This window comes from Pseudorca crassidens, chromosome 10, assembly GCF_039906515.1.
Source record: "Pseudorca crassidens isolate mPseCra1 chromosome 10, mPseCra1.hap1, whole genome shotgun sequence".
Classification (NCBI taxonomy): domain Eukaryota; kingdom Metazoa; phylum Chordata; class Mammalia; order Artiodactyla; family Delphinidae; genus Pseudorca; species Pseudorca crassidens.
Window position 1 is genome coordinate 20,985,001 of NC_090305.1, and position 13,212 is coordinate 20,998,212.

The 13,212-nt window shown below is 43.0% G+C and overlaps 1 non-coding gene across 1 annotated transcript; it reads right to left on the reverse strand.

Moving 5' to 3' along the window:
* Positions 1-801: 801 nt before the first annotated feature.
* Positions 802-873, reverse strand: TRNAW-CCA (transfer RNA tryptophan (anticodon CCA)). Its single transcript has one exon. It is a non-coding gene; the product is annotated as a tRNA-Trp (tRNA).
* Between the last annotated feature and the right edge of the window lie 12,339 nt (positions 874-13,212).

Below are 13,212 nucleotides of genomic sequence, written 5' to 3' on the forward strand. Positions count from 1 at the left end.
TGTCATGTTTTAAAGTCATTCTAAGTTATACAAAATAATAGGCTCTGATGAAATAATTGTGCTTTCCCTTTCTTCCATGCTGTCATGTGACCGTTCATAATCTGTTGGAGGGTTCTCGAGTCCCAGGTAAGAAAAAATGCACATTCCTGTACATTTTTTTTTAACATAGAGTTTTAGGGGGTTCAGGGAACTTCTAGCCCAGAGGATTAACTTTCTCTGATGTAATGGTTCATTTCCTCTAGTCTCAATTTGGCAAAAGAAAACAAACCAAACAAAAAACTACGTTCAGGTTTTCTGCAAGCGGAAATGAACTGACTCTTTCCATGGTTTGCAGGAGCAGGGGAATCGCAGAGAGCCACGAATCTGCCTGCTATGTAAGCTCTCTAGCAAGGAAAAGCTGACCCAGGTGTGAAGCAGGTGAGCTGAGGTCACCCCCTCGAATGTGACTAGTTGTCTGAGAAGATCTGCTAAGCTTCTGACGGTTGGAGAGAGACGTGGGTCAGGAGATGGGTCGGGGAGCACAGAAGTGAGCGTGGAGAGAAGGCTGGGAGTTAGTGAAGAGTGAAATTCAGAACGTTTGCAATGAAAGAAAAATGTCTTTTGCAACAAAAGAATAAAAATGTCTTTATGGGCCCAGAGAAAAACCCCCAAAGCACGTAACAGTAGTGTACACCTACGTATTTATTTACTTTCTAAAGGTGTCTTAAGGGTATCCAACTTTGGAGAAAGCAGGGAAGGAATTTTTGTCGTTCTCTACGTTTCACTTCATAGACCAGTACACCCCACAGACACTAAAACAGTTGACCCCGACGTGATTTGAACACGCAACCTTCTGATCTGGAGTCAGACGCGCTACCGTTGCGCCACGAGGTCCTGCGGGAGCCCCCCTTTTCCTTTACCTGTCAACCTGATCTATGAAATTAATCATCTGTACCAAGTAAGTGAAGTTTAATTGTGCCGAATCCCATCTGCGCGACAGCGGCGTCTCCTTACACCCGCTCTTGTCCTTAGTTGAAATGATCGATTTCATACTGCGAGAGTTCTTTCTAATCTGATCACTGGATCTGAAACTGCCCCTAAGAAGAGCAGGAAATCTTTTTTGCCGGAGGGAGCAAGTGATCCCGTCACCAGGGTTTGACTGATTAAAGCGCCTGTCTGGGAAACTGCAGGCGGGTTTCGAATCTCAATGAGATTTTTTCCCGAGATGTAAATAAGGGAGAGGTCGCTTTGAACTCTTAGAAAAAGATATTCTGAAAAAGGAATCCTGAGCTCTGGACCCATTTTTCAAGATTAAGAGCTGGAAATTTTAATTTTCAGAGGAGGTGCGTCTGTTTTACAGTAGTGGATCATTTTTCAGAATATCCTGTCCAGTAGTCTCAAAATTGTGTGCCTCTGATTCTCCTTATCTCTTTTCCTTGCTTTTCCTAGGCTAGATGCTGCATACTATATATCAGCATCTAGTATACCATATATTTTACTTCTATATTTATTGATTACCTATTGAAAATAACTAAACTAAAAGCTAAGTCACAGCCTCTTTGGGGGCCCGTCTGAGAGGTCAGCTTGCCCTCCACATAACATATCCTCTTTGGCTACCACAGCCACCTCACCATAGCATGGCTACCACTCCCTGCTAAGAACAAACACCAGGAAGTTGACCCAGAGGGATGGTGGCCTCTCTAAGAAATCAGACTCTCAGACTTGATATATGTCCCTCATTTTGGTTGTGGATCCCCTGTGACACAGAACACGTGGTAAGTTATTGCAGCAGAGGCTGCTAGAGTAGTTATCAAAGTCTGTTTCCTTTTCTTGGAAATACAATTGTCTTGGTCTGTTTGGGGTGCTATCACAAAATATCATAGACTAGGTGGCTTAAACAAAAAAAAACATTTCTTTCTCACAGTTCTGGAGGCTGGGAAGTCCAAGATCAAGGCATTAGCAGTTCAGTATGGCTGTTCCTCACGTGGTGGCAGGGGCCAGGGAGTCCTCTGGGGTCTCTTTTATAAGAACACTAATCCCGTTCATGAGGGTTCCACTGAATCACCTATGAATTTGGGGGGGGACCCAAACATTCAGTCTAAACTCCATTTCCTAGCCTCCCTTGCAATTAGTTTCGGCCATGTGGCTGAGATCTGGACAATGGAATGTGGAAAGAATTGTAACCGGCCAGTTTGAAACTTTGAAGCTTGACCCAGGAAAGCCTCTCCTTGGGGGGTTCCTCTCTATGTCCCTTTGCTTCTATCTGTCAAACGCAGAGGACTCCATGGTCCTAGACTCCAAAGTCACACAGTAGTCTCTCAGCGACCATGTGAAGACCAGCCAGACAATCTGCACTAGATGTTGCCTGAGAGAAAAACATTTATTGAGGTGAAAAACTGAGATTTATGGGGGTTTTTCTATGGTTTTTTTATGGGTGCTATAAAGCAGCTGGTATCACTAATACAATACTGTTTTACTATTGCTTGCTTATTAATGTCCCACATTTTAGTGCTTAACTCTAAATATCAGAATTACATCTTTCTCATAATACACCAAGTGATAAAGTAATGGGAGTCATTGGCACACACATGCTACACATATGGCAGAAAATACACAAATTTCTCCAAAATTCTAAAAATTATTACCTCGTTAATAATGTATAATTATTTTGTAAACTAATTTAGGATTCTTCCTGCACTTCACTTCCTCACCTTATAAATCCAAGCTGGGCAGAAATATAGAAACGTGCAACTAGAGATTATCATACTAAGTGAAGTAAGTCAGAAAGAGAAAGACAAATACCGTATGATATCACTTATATGTGGAATCTAAAATATGACACAAATGAACCTAATTATGAAACAAAAACAGAATCACAGACATAGAGAACAGACTGGTGGTTGCCAAGGGAGAGGGGGTTGGGAGAGGGATGGAGTGGGAGGTTGAGGTCAGCAGATGTAAGCTTTTATATATAGAATGCATAAACAACAAGGTCCTACTGAATAGCACAGAGAACTATATTCCATAGCCTATGATAAACCATAATGGGAAAGAATATTTTTAAAAAAGAATGTATATATATATATATGTGTGTGTGTGTGTGTGTGTATAACAATCACTTTGCTATACAGCAGAAACTAACACATTGTAAATCAACTATACTTCAATAAAAATATATTGATCAAGAAAAAATAAAGCTTTGTACACATTAAAAAAAAAAGAAATGTAGAAATGGATAGTGGTGCTCTGCAAATGTTATACTGCCCTAAAATTCTCATAATAATGTGGACTTCATATTAGGTATGACTTTACTTTAGACTGACTTCCCAATTTCTTCTGACTCCAATCAAAACAAATACTTTTCTTAAGTGCCCTTCCATTTCCACATTCATTTCTCACTGGGCTATTGAGGCTCCTGGTCATCCCAGGCAGTGGTATGTTGATATGCTTAATAACCAGCTCTCCAGGGGAAAACACTGTTCTGGTATAGATTCTCCTACCATAGCTGACTCAAGCTACAGCTGTGAAGTCACTGAAATCATTGAATGTTGAGCTAGGTAGAGATGTGTACAGTTGGCTCCTGCAAACCAGTACAAGCTGGCCCCAGGGTCTAGTCTATCACTGCTTAGCAATAACGACAATAAGAAGAAGCTAATATTTATTTTAAGCACTTACTATGTGCCCGAAAACATTTCTCTGAATTTTCATATGGTGTTATATAATTATATTCAATCTTCTCAATATGTCTGTGAGGTTGGTGTCACAACTATTAAAAAAAAAAAAAATTCCAGGAGCTGGAAGCTAAATGCCAGGACACTTGAACACAATATTTTACAGTATCAACAATAATCAGACAAGGCCACTCTGTTACCTGTGATAGAACAAGGTGGAGACAAGGTCCCTCCATAACTATGTCTGAAACAGGAGAGAGATAAGGATACCCTGCAATCACAGAGATAAGTAACCCCCTTTCCAGCTTAAGTGACTGTGCTTTCTGACCAGTAACAGCTCCAGCCCCACTTTAATCCTCCTTCCTCCTACATAAAGATTACTGAAATACCTACTCACTGAATTGCCCTGCTTCCTGACAACACCCAATCCATAACTGATGTCTGATTTCCTCACACCCTCCTCAGAATAACAAGCTTCTCCCAACTCCCTTTTAGCTAGATGCCCCAAGATTCCTCCAGTGTGCTCTCTCCCCAAACCCAACTTTGACTATGAGTGTATTCCTGGAGGTCTTTGGTCAGCGGACTTTAACAGTGTCAGTAACCTGACTTTTCAGGAGAGAAAATTAAAATTTACACTTAAGAGTCCTTAGGCGTCTGTCTTTTGAGTTATGATTTCATATCAGAGATTGCCTTCCCAACCTTCAAGGAGCAGATGGTCTGGGCCATATTTAAGAGACATTGTAAGAGAGAGCAAAATGAACTGGCTGTCAGTATAGGGACTCACAGGAGGGTAATGCAGAGATTATCAACAGCAAGAAGCTGTTATGCTCCTAAAGATGGAGGGACAATGGGAAGAGGTGGTGTTAAAGCCCAGAGCGGGGGCTAGAACAGAGGATGACCCAGGGATGAGTAGCAGGAACTAGGATGCCAGAGGGAGGAGCTCTAGTCTGAGAACAGATGCAGCTGCAGCAGAAAATGCTATAGGAAGCAGAGAGATGGAGAAATGCCCTGGATTCTGCCTTCCTCCCGCATTCCAATCTTTTGTCAGTCCTCCCATTGGCTACGCCTACCCAGAAGCCAGAGGGGAAGGAAGCCTGGGAAATGTAGTTCCTTGTGGTACAGAGCAGAGCGAGAGAAGGGTAGGGCATGAACCTGACAACAGGCAACTTGACACAGTATCCACACACCCCGCCACCCCCTCAGCTATGATCAAAGTATGAAATCTACAAAAAAAAATTTTTGTAATAAACCTATAAATGAATCTTCTCATTAGAGTTTGCCCTTTGGATCAATTCCTTTTAGTATGCAGTAACACTTATAAGAACTCTAGTATCACACACATTTACATTTTATATGTATTTATAGAAGTGCCTAAGTTTTATAGCATAAACATCATAGAGAACAACAAATTACAAATATTCCACTAAATAGAAAGTTTTCCTTTTTAAGATATAAGCATCCAGTATATAAAACACACAGTAGATCGCAGGTATAGAAATGCTAATAATTCACTTACGCATTTTGATTTGTATTAAATATAAAGCACTTTAACAAAGAGTCAAGCTATGATTTAAGGTCAGTTCCTTCACCAGATTTCCTTCATTTGAGTAAATCACTTCCCAATTTTTTTGTAGAATTTTACAACCAGGCCTTGGGAAAGTTCTCAACTGTCAAGTCGTTAGATTAAAGCAGGAGTCGGCAAGCATAGTCCTTGAGCCAAATCTAGCCCATCATCTGTTTTTGTATCACTCACAGCTGTTTTTACATTTTTAGTTGGTTGAATATAAATGGAAAGAAGAAGAATATTCTGTGACACATCGAAATTATATAATATTCAAATTTTAGCGCCCATAAATAAATAAGGTTTCATTGGGACACGGCCATGTCCATTCATCTATGGCTGCAACACAAGTGTAGTTATGACAGAGACCACATGGCCAGAAAAGCCAAAAATATATAATATTCAGCCTTTTACAGAAAAAATTCCAGATCCCTCGTGTAGGCGTGGAACAATTTTCCTTTACCCTTCTAGTTTATTTTGGCTGGTCTAACCATCAAATTGTTATAAGACAGATTAACAGGAGAAAAAGAAATTTAATTTGGTGTATATGGAAGCCCCTTAGGCATAGGACCTAAGAAGTGACCAAAGCAGGCTGTTTATGTTCCTTTTTAGACACAAATAATCAATTATTTGTGAAGATTTGACAAAACAAAGGGTTTTTTGCTTGGGGTAGCAAATTAATGAAGAAGTAACAAGTTTGTGTATACAGCTTTCTCAGCCTCCAGTTCCCTGTCTCCCCAGATAAGGATGTCCTCCATCCTCTCGGCATAGGGAGGATACCTTTCCACGGAAACTTTCTCAGTGAGAAAAAGGAGAGTCAGAGTATTCTTCTTGTACTGAACGTTTCTCAAGTAACTTTAATGCAAAATAATCAATATGCCACCTTGGCATATTTGGGAGAAGGTGTAGGCAAGAAAATATTAAGAAATGTTAACTCATGTATTTATCCTTTTGCATCAGAAAACTCTGCTCGGCCTCATGCCAGAGTAAAAGTGTTCTTACAGCATTAATATGATGAGACATAAGTGCATCTTTACTTTCAAAATCATTTTAAAATATCCATGTCAAAAACTGTAATTTGAAAGTAAACTTTCGAGCCTCAAAATCCTGTCTTTTGGGTAACAAAGCAGAGCCCTGCAGGACTTGAGGCATAAAGTTTATGCCACAGACAATAATCACAGGACAGTGCTTTTCAACCTCTTTTCAACCTGCAGGTCCTGGTTCATTAATGGATTGTAAAATCAATACATTGAGTAGCGACCAACATTTTAAAAATATCAAATAGAACAAAAAGATATAAGAGCAAATGGTATCTATATAAATATGGATGCTGTCTTGAGTTACAATATAAAATGTATTTCTTACTGTGGATCACAGTAAAAAAAAAAAAAAAATCAAGATTACTTTAGAAAAAAAGATGCAGGAACCCAGTGGACCCGGCTTCCGGAGGAGCTGAGGCAGAACCACAGCGTGGAACGGAAGCTCCACTGAAGCAGGTTTCCGGGTCCCGCTCGGTGTGCATGTGGCTGAGAGGCGCACAGTCCCCCCGGACACCTCGCCAGGATGTAGAGGAAAGACGCGGGGTTTGCGGGGTTCCACGCTGAGAAACCAGCGCACAAGGATGTAGCGGCAGATCTCCTAGTGGGCAGATATCAGTTGACAGCCAGCAACTCTTCCGGGTACCTGGACAAAGAGCTCTTCTCTTCATGCGCAAACTGACATAAAATTCCGAAAAAACGTGGAGTCCCCAAGTTAGTTGATAAAGTCCTGGACTAAGACAAAGCCCACTGACTTAGATGTAGCCCGATTTGGCTAAGGTCCTGCCACTAAGCAGAAAAGGGCTGGGGACTGAGATATACCTCAGTTTATGTTGTATATTAAATAAGCATACAGAATTAACTCCTGAATTTGTGGCCTACAGAATCCTAATCTATTCATGGGACCTTCTAAATCTTTTATAATGTTCTTGCGGGAAAACACCACGTCTTTCAGCTTTTGGGATTCTGCACAGCACAGCCCTTGGCTTGCCTGTTTATTACCCACTCCTTTCATACTGAGAGAGACGGAGACTGTTTCCCAGGCAAGTAGCACATGCACTGATGCATATTGGCCACCAGGAGGCGGAAAAGCCTAAAGATAATTATCAGAAGTCAGAGGTGGCGGAGGGGGCAGAAGGAGACGTGGGGGAAGGGACTAGAGCCCAGGAGAGGGAGAGGGAGGAGGAGGGAGGAGGAAAGAGCGGGGGTGGGGGGTGGAGAATGGGAAGGAAGGTGAGGAAGGAGGAAGAGGTGGCGTAGGAGGGCTGGAAGGAGGAATGAGAGGTAGAGCAGAGGAGAGGGACAAGCAAGTTACTGAAGGGAAAAAATAATTTTCTGGACAGCGGTTAGTGACATACATAGGGACCTTACATTTTACAACGTGTTATAGATACTGTTTCATTTTTGCCTCACAGAAACAACCCAGCTGGATAATGATTCCTACCCACATTTTTTTCTGAGATTTTTTTTTGAAGTATAGTTAATTTACAATGTTGTGTTAGTTTCAAGTTTACAGCAAAGTGATCTGGTTATATACATATATATGTATATATATTCTTTTTCAGATTCTTTTCCATTATATGTTGTTACAAGATATTGAGTATAGTTCCCTGTGCTATACAATAGGTCCTTGTTGTTTATCTATTTTATATATAGTAGTGTGTATATGTTAATATTGATACATTTTATTTTATCTCATCCTGAAATGTTGAGGATCAAAAAAAAATAAGCATGCTTTATACATGACAAAATGAAGAGACACATGCGAGTGGGGTATCAAGAGTAATGGACCTTTATCTTACAGTTTTATTAAATCCATTTCTGTGGTAATGCTGAAAAACCCGTCACCCATGGGTCCTCATGTCCGAGCTCAGTTGAGACAAAAAGAGCAGTACTCAAAATGTAACAAAAGTCTGCCCTCAGGGAGTGGCATGCTAGTGAGAGGGAGAGAGAAAATAAATAACATATACAATATGTCAGATGGTGACCTAAATGTTATGGAGAAAAATTAAGCACAGAAGAGAGATAAAGAAAGGCAGAGGGGGCTTCCCTGGTGCCGCAGTGGTTGAGAGTCCGGCTGCAGATGCAGGGGACGCGGGTTCGTGCCCCCCGGTCTGGGAGGATCCCACGTGCCGCGCAGCGGCTGGGCCCGTGAGCCATGGCTGCTGAGCCTGCGTGTCTGGAGCCTGTGCTCCGCAACAGGGGAGGCCACAACAGTGAGAGGCTCGCGTACCGCAAAAAAAAAAGAAAGAAAGACAGAGGAGGAGGGAGTGGTCAGGGAAGGTTTTGAGCCACCTCCTCACCTGTAAAATGTGGACAGTAGCCCTCACCTCCTAAGGTGAGGAACAAATGAGTTACAGGCCTTAGCAACTGCTCTGCAAACGTGAACAGCTCTTCTCCCACCCTCTCTCTGACTGCTCCCTGAAAGGCTTTGACCATTTAACCCGAGGCCCGCCTCTCATGAATAATCCATCTCTCTCTTAGGCACCAGGCCTGCCTCTCCAGCTGAGGATTGTTCTGCCTAAACGTCCCCCAGGCACCTCCAACGCAAGAGGTGCTGAGCTGCCATCACCACGCATCACCTGCGCTGCCTCCTGGCTGCCCTGTCACTAGTAGTAGTAGAAGTACTACTGCCTTCCTCAGTCACCAAACCATGACCTTGGAATAAGCCAGCAAAGTCATTCTCTCTACCCCCTCCTCCAGCAGGTGCCATTTCTACCCAGAGCTGAGGCAATGGACTTTGCAGGACACAATGAAAATGTGGAGCCCGTTGTTCAAAACGCAGGGAAAGAGCCTTTGAAAATACTAAACTAGAAAGCTTTTCTCTTCCCTCTACAGTCTGTCTTTCCCTCAACTCATCATAGTGGCTTTTGTTAGTTAATACTGTTCTGAGTAAAGAAAGATTAGATTTTTAATTCTTAACGTGAATTTCACTGTCCATCTTTATAATGTGCAATGTCAGTTGTAAAGGCAAATATCAGAGCATTTAACTCCGGAGCAGAATCACTAAAATTACACCATTTGTATCTCATAGAGTGTACATGTATTTCACTCTTACCAGAACAATGGAAACCATGCACAAAACTAACTCCACTGTTTTTATTTCTCTTCTTCATATATGTACATCCTACCAACACACTCTTTGACTTATCGATAAATGAGGAAGGACTGAGAAAAAAGGAATGATGTGTTGCCCTATCTTTTCCTGACCTTCTCTGTCATCATTTTAAGCATAAGTGGTTGGCAAATACAAGGAAGTAACACACGAAAGGGTATGATAGGATTGTGTTTCTTAGGACTTCATTGGCTTTTTTTGCATCTGAAGCAAAGTTTGCTTCAAAAGGGAAGCATGGCCCCTAGGGGCTGTCAGCACCGCATTTACTCAGTTGTATGTGTAACTTGCTTACCTTGTACTCACTCTGAGTCTCACTGAATTCACACGCTTCGTGGGCCCCCCGGAATTCTGTGCTCATGGGGCATCACAAAGACTGTAACTGGAATGGAGCTGCCGAAATGGTGGACACACATATTCTGATTATATCCTTTCCTCATGAGCGTGCTCTGGTGGCCCATTGGACTTCACTTAAAATACACAAGTTCAAAGATAAAATTATTAAGAATTTCAAGATGGCAACAGCAGAGCATTAACCCAAGAGTGGCGCCCTACTGAGTCTGGATCCCGTGCCCCTGCATAGGTGATGCGCCTCTCAAGCCAGCCTAGCCACCTTACACTCTCCTGGACCTGCCCTCTCCTTTTCAGCCCCTGGGTCTCCATCCAAGTCACTGGAACCTCTCTCGCAGCTGTTACAATAGTTTCCCTACTTCCTGTTGCCTTCCCTGTCCTTCCTCCATGTTGTCCTGAGAGAGACCTTCATAAAGCACACATTTAATCTGGTCCTTCTAACCCCTCTCCTTTTATATCCTTTTATAACAATAAAGTATAAAATGCTAAGTGTGGCATCCAAGGCCCTCAGTGACCGTCCCCGTCAGCCCTGCAGTTTCACCTCCTCCAACACTCAACCCCTGACAAAGTAGTCTTTATCCAAGCAAACATTTGACTGATGAGTATTGTTGCCAGATTTCACAAATAAAAATCCAGGATGCCCATTTAAATTTGTCTCATCCATATTTGGGACATATTAACCAAAAATATTATTTGTTATTTATCTGACATTCAAATTTGAACTGGATGTTAACTGTATTAGCCACTGGATCTCTCTTTTTCTCCAAGTTACACCTCAGAGGCTGCCCCCTCCTGGAAGTCTCCCTAGGTTTCCTGTCACTTCCCTCATCACAACACCAACACATTGCTCTCTTTGGTCCGTGATGTTTGGCCCCCAGCAGACCTGGGGCCAAGCAGCCTGATTTCAAAGTCTAGAGTCACTCTCCTCTAATTGTGACAAGTCACTGAATCTCTTTCTGCCTCACTTCCTGCATCTATAAAGTGAGCATGATGAGGATGGTGGTGATGGGGTAACAGTGCCTACTTCCCAGGGTTCTTGTAAGGACTCAGAAGTTCGTACATGTGTAAACCACTTAGAATGATGGCTGGCACATAATAAATGGTAATTCTTTGCTGAGGATTCCTGGCCAGCAGAACCTGTGTTCTAGTTATTGCACCCTTGGCTCCTAATACAATACCTGGCACACAAATGAGGAGTGCTTGTTGAATGAACGTACCTGCTTTAAATGCCAACCTGAACTTTGAGAAGGAAGATTATAAAAACTTTCCTGGCCTAAGGTTTTATCCCGGGACCAGGAAGGCTCCTGTTGACAGGGCTGTTTCCTCCCCAGGCCCCTGGGGGTCCTCCTGGGGCAGCTCTCCACCCTGGTTTCTGTTACTTCCACACACTCCCTGTTTCTAGGCCTCGTCACCGCCCTGGCTCTTCCCTTCTTCTGTCTCAGCAGCCGTGTTGCTGGATATGCAGCTGAGCCCCGCTCTGCAGGCGGTGGCGGTTGGGGGGGGGGCGATATTGTGCACCCCCCTGCCTGGCCTCTCCTGGTCCAGCATCTGGGCCAGACTCTTCTGCTCCTGTGACCCAATTCTGACAAACTCCGGAGAAGAAAGTTTTCCTATCACTGAAGCCAAGGTGCTAGAAACGGGGAGCAGAGGAGAAAGGGGAGATGGGCAGGGACATGTGTGGGAGGTAAGTGTAGATAAAAGTCTGAGAGAAGGAACAAGAAAACCATAGTATCCCTTTCATGTTGTTCTCTGGCCAAATAAACTCTGTTCGGGCAGGAAAAAGAGCCGCTGGGCTTGAACCAAGGAACTTTGCACTGTTGTGTGACACTTCTCAGCTGGCCAGAGCTTCCTCTCCTGCCCTCACTGGCTGGCTCATGGGCCTGCACAGAAGCAGATTTGCCCCCTAACTGGCTGGTCTGAGCTGAGGTCCCGTTCCTCGGGGTCAGCGCAGGCGGCCACAGCAACAGGGCAGGCCTGCCGCACAGCTGAATCGGTTTAGAGGTCAGGCTTTGTGCCAGACTGAGCCAGGTTCACTCTGGCATTGCTACTCGCTGGCTGAGTGACTTTGCTCCATTATTCAACTTCTCTCAGCCTCAATTTTATGCAGAAATTGGGACCATAATACCTCCCTGGCAGGTTTGGTGCAAAGAGAAGAATAAACAGAAACTCGCACCCCTGGGGCTTCCTTGAGCCCTGGGGATGCACACAGCTCCTAGAGCAGGGAGAGCACTGGGTAACTCTCGGCTTTTGTGATTGGTGTCTTAGAAAGAGGGTACAGTAGGATTCTGAAATGTGATCTGCTCCTAAAAAGGAGCAAAGTTGGAATGAATGAGATTCTTCCCTCCTTTTCTGTGATCTGATTCACTTCAGAGAACCCTAGTTTTCTTGTGAGAAAGCGAAGGGAGGCTTCAGAATTCTATATAGAGGGCAGATGTGTGTATATGTCCTGGGGGGCCTGAAGCTGCATCTGCACAGACCTTCTCATACTATTGAAAAAAAAATCAAGAATGTAAAAGATGTTGAAGGTTTGGGAGTCACAGTCCCAAATATGTTAGTCCCCAGTAGTCCCCAAATTTGTTAACTATGTTTTCACATTAAAAATTATTAGGGCTTCCCTGGTGGCGCAGTGGTTGAGAGTCCGCCTGCCGATGCAGGGGACACGGGTTCGTGCCCCGGTCCGGGAAGATCCCACATGCCGCGGAGCGGCTGGGCCCATGAGCCATGGTCGCTGAGCCTGCGCGTCTGGAGCCTGTGCTCCGCAACAGGAGAGGCCACAACAGTGAGAGGCCCGCGTACCAACCACAAAAAAAAAAAAAAAAAAAAGATTACTGGGTATCTCTTCAATGGAATACTGACACTGTCTAGCAGACCTCACACTGGAGATCTCTGATTCTGTAGGACTGAGCCCTTGTTTCTTTTTCTAGACCATTTACAACTTTGTAGACGCAGATGTTAACTTATAGAACAGTGAGAGTAATACAAATGGTTCTTGTGCTTGGTGACGCAGACGACTTCTCTCTGATAGAGAATATAAGATTTTATAAATCAAATCCTCATTTGAACCACTTTTAACATTTTTACTGGTTTTCTTATTAATTAATAAGTTAAATAAATCATTGACACTTTCTTTTTATATATTTACCTTTTTAAAAAATTATCCTTTATTAGGACATACAGGGTTTTCACTGTAAAGCCATTACCAGTACAAAATAGCTAGGAAATGGTACAAAACAGTATACAATCTAGGGTTAAATTTTATGGAGGGAAGAACAAAAATACAGAAATGGGGAAGTCCTCTGTAGGTTGCTGTGGGAAATAATGACTAGTCAAACAAAAAAACATGATGCTTTAGTTTCAGGAAAAATTGCTAGAACCTACTCTGTCAATAAAAAATTCTACTGTATTAGGAAGGTGACAACAACTGACTTTTCACTGTTCCTTTAGTCCTCACGACAATGACATTTGTCAGATATTGGGAGGAAATTTGGTTATGCTCCATGC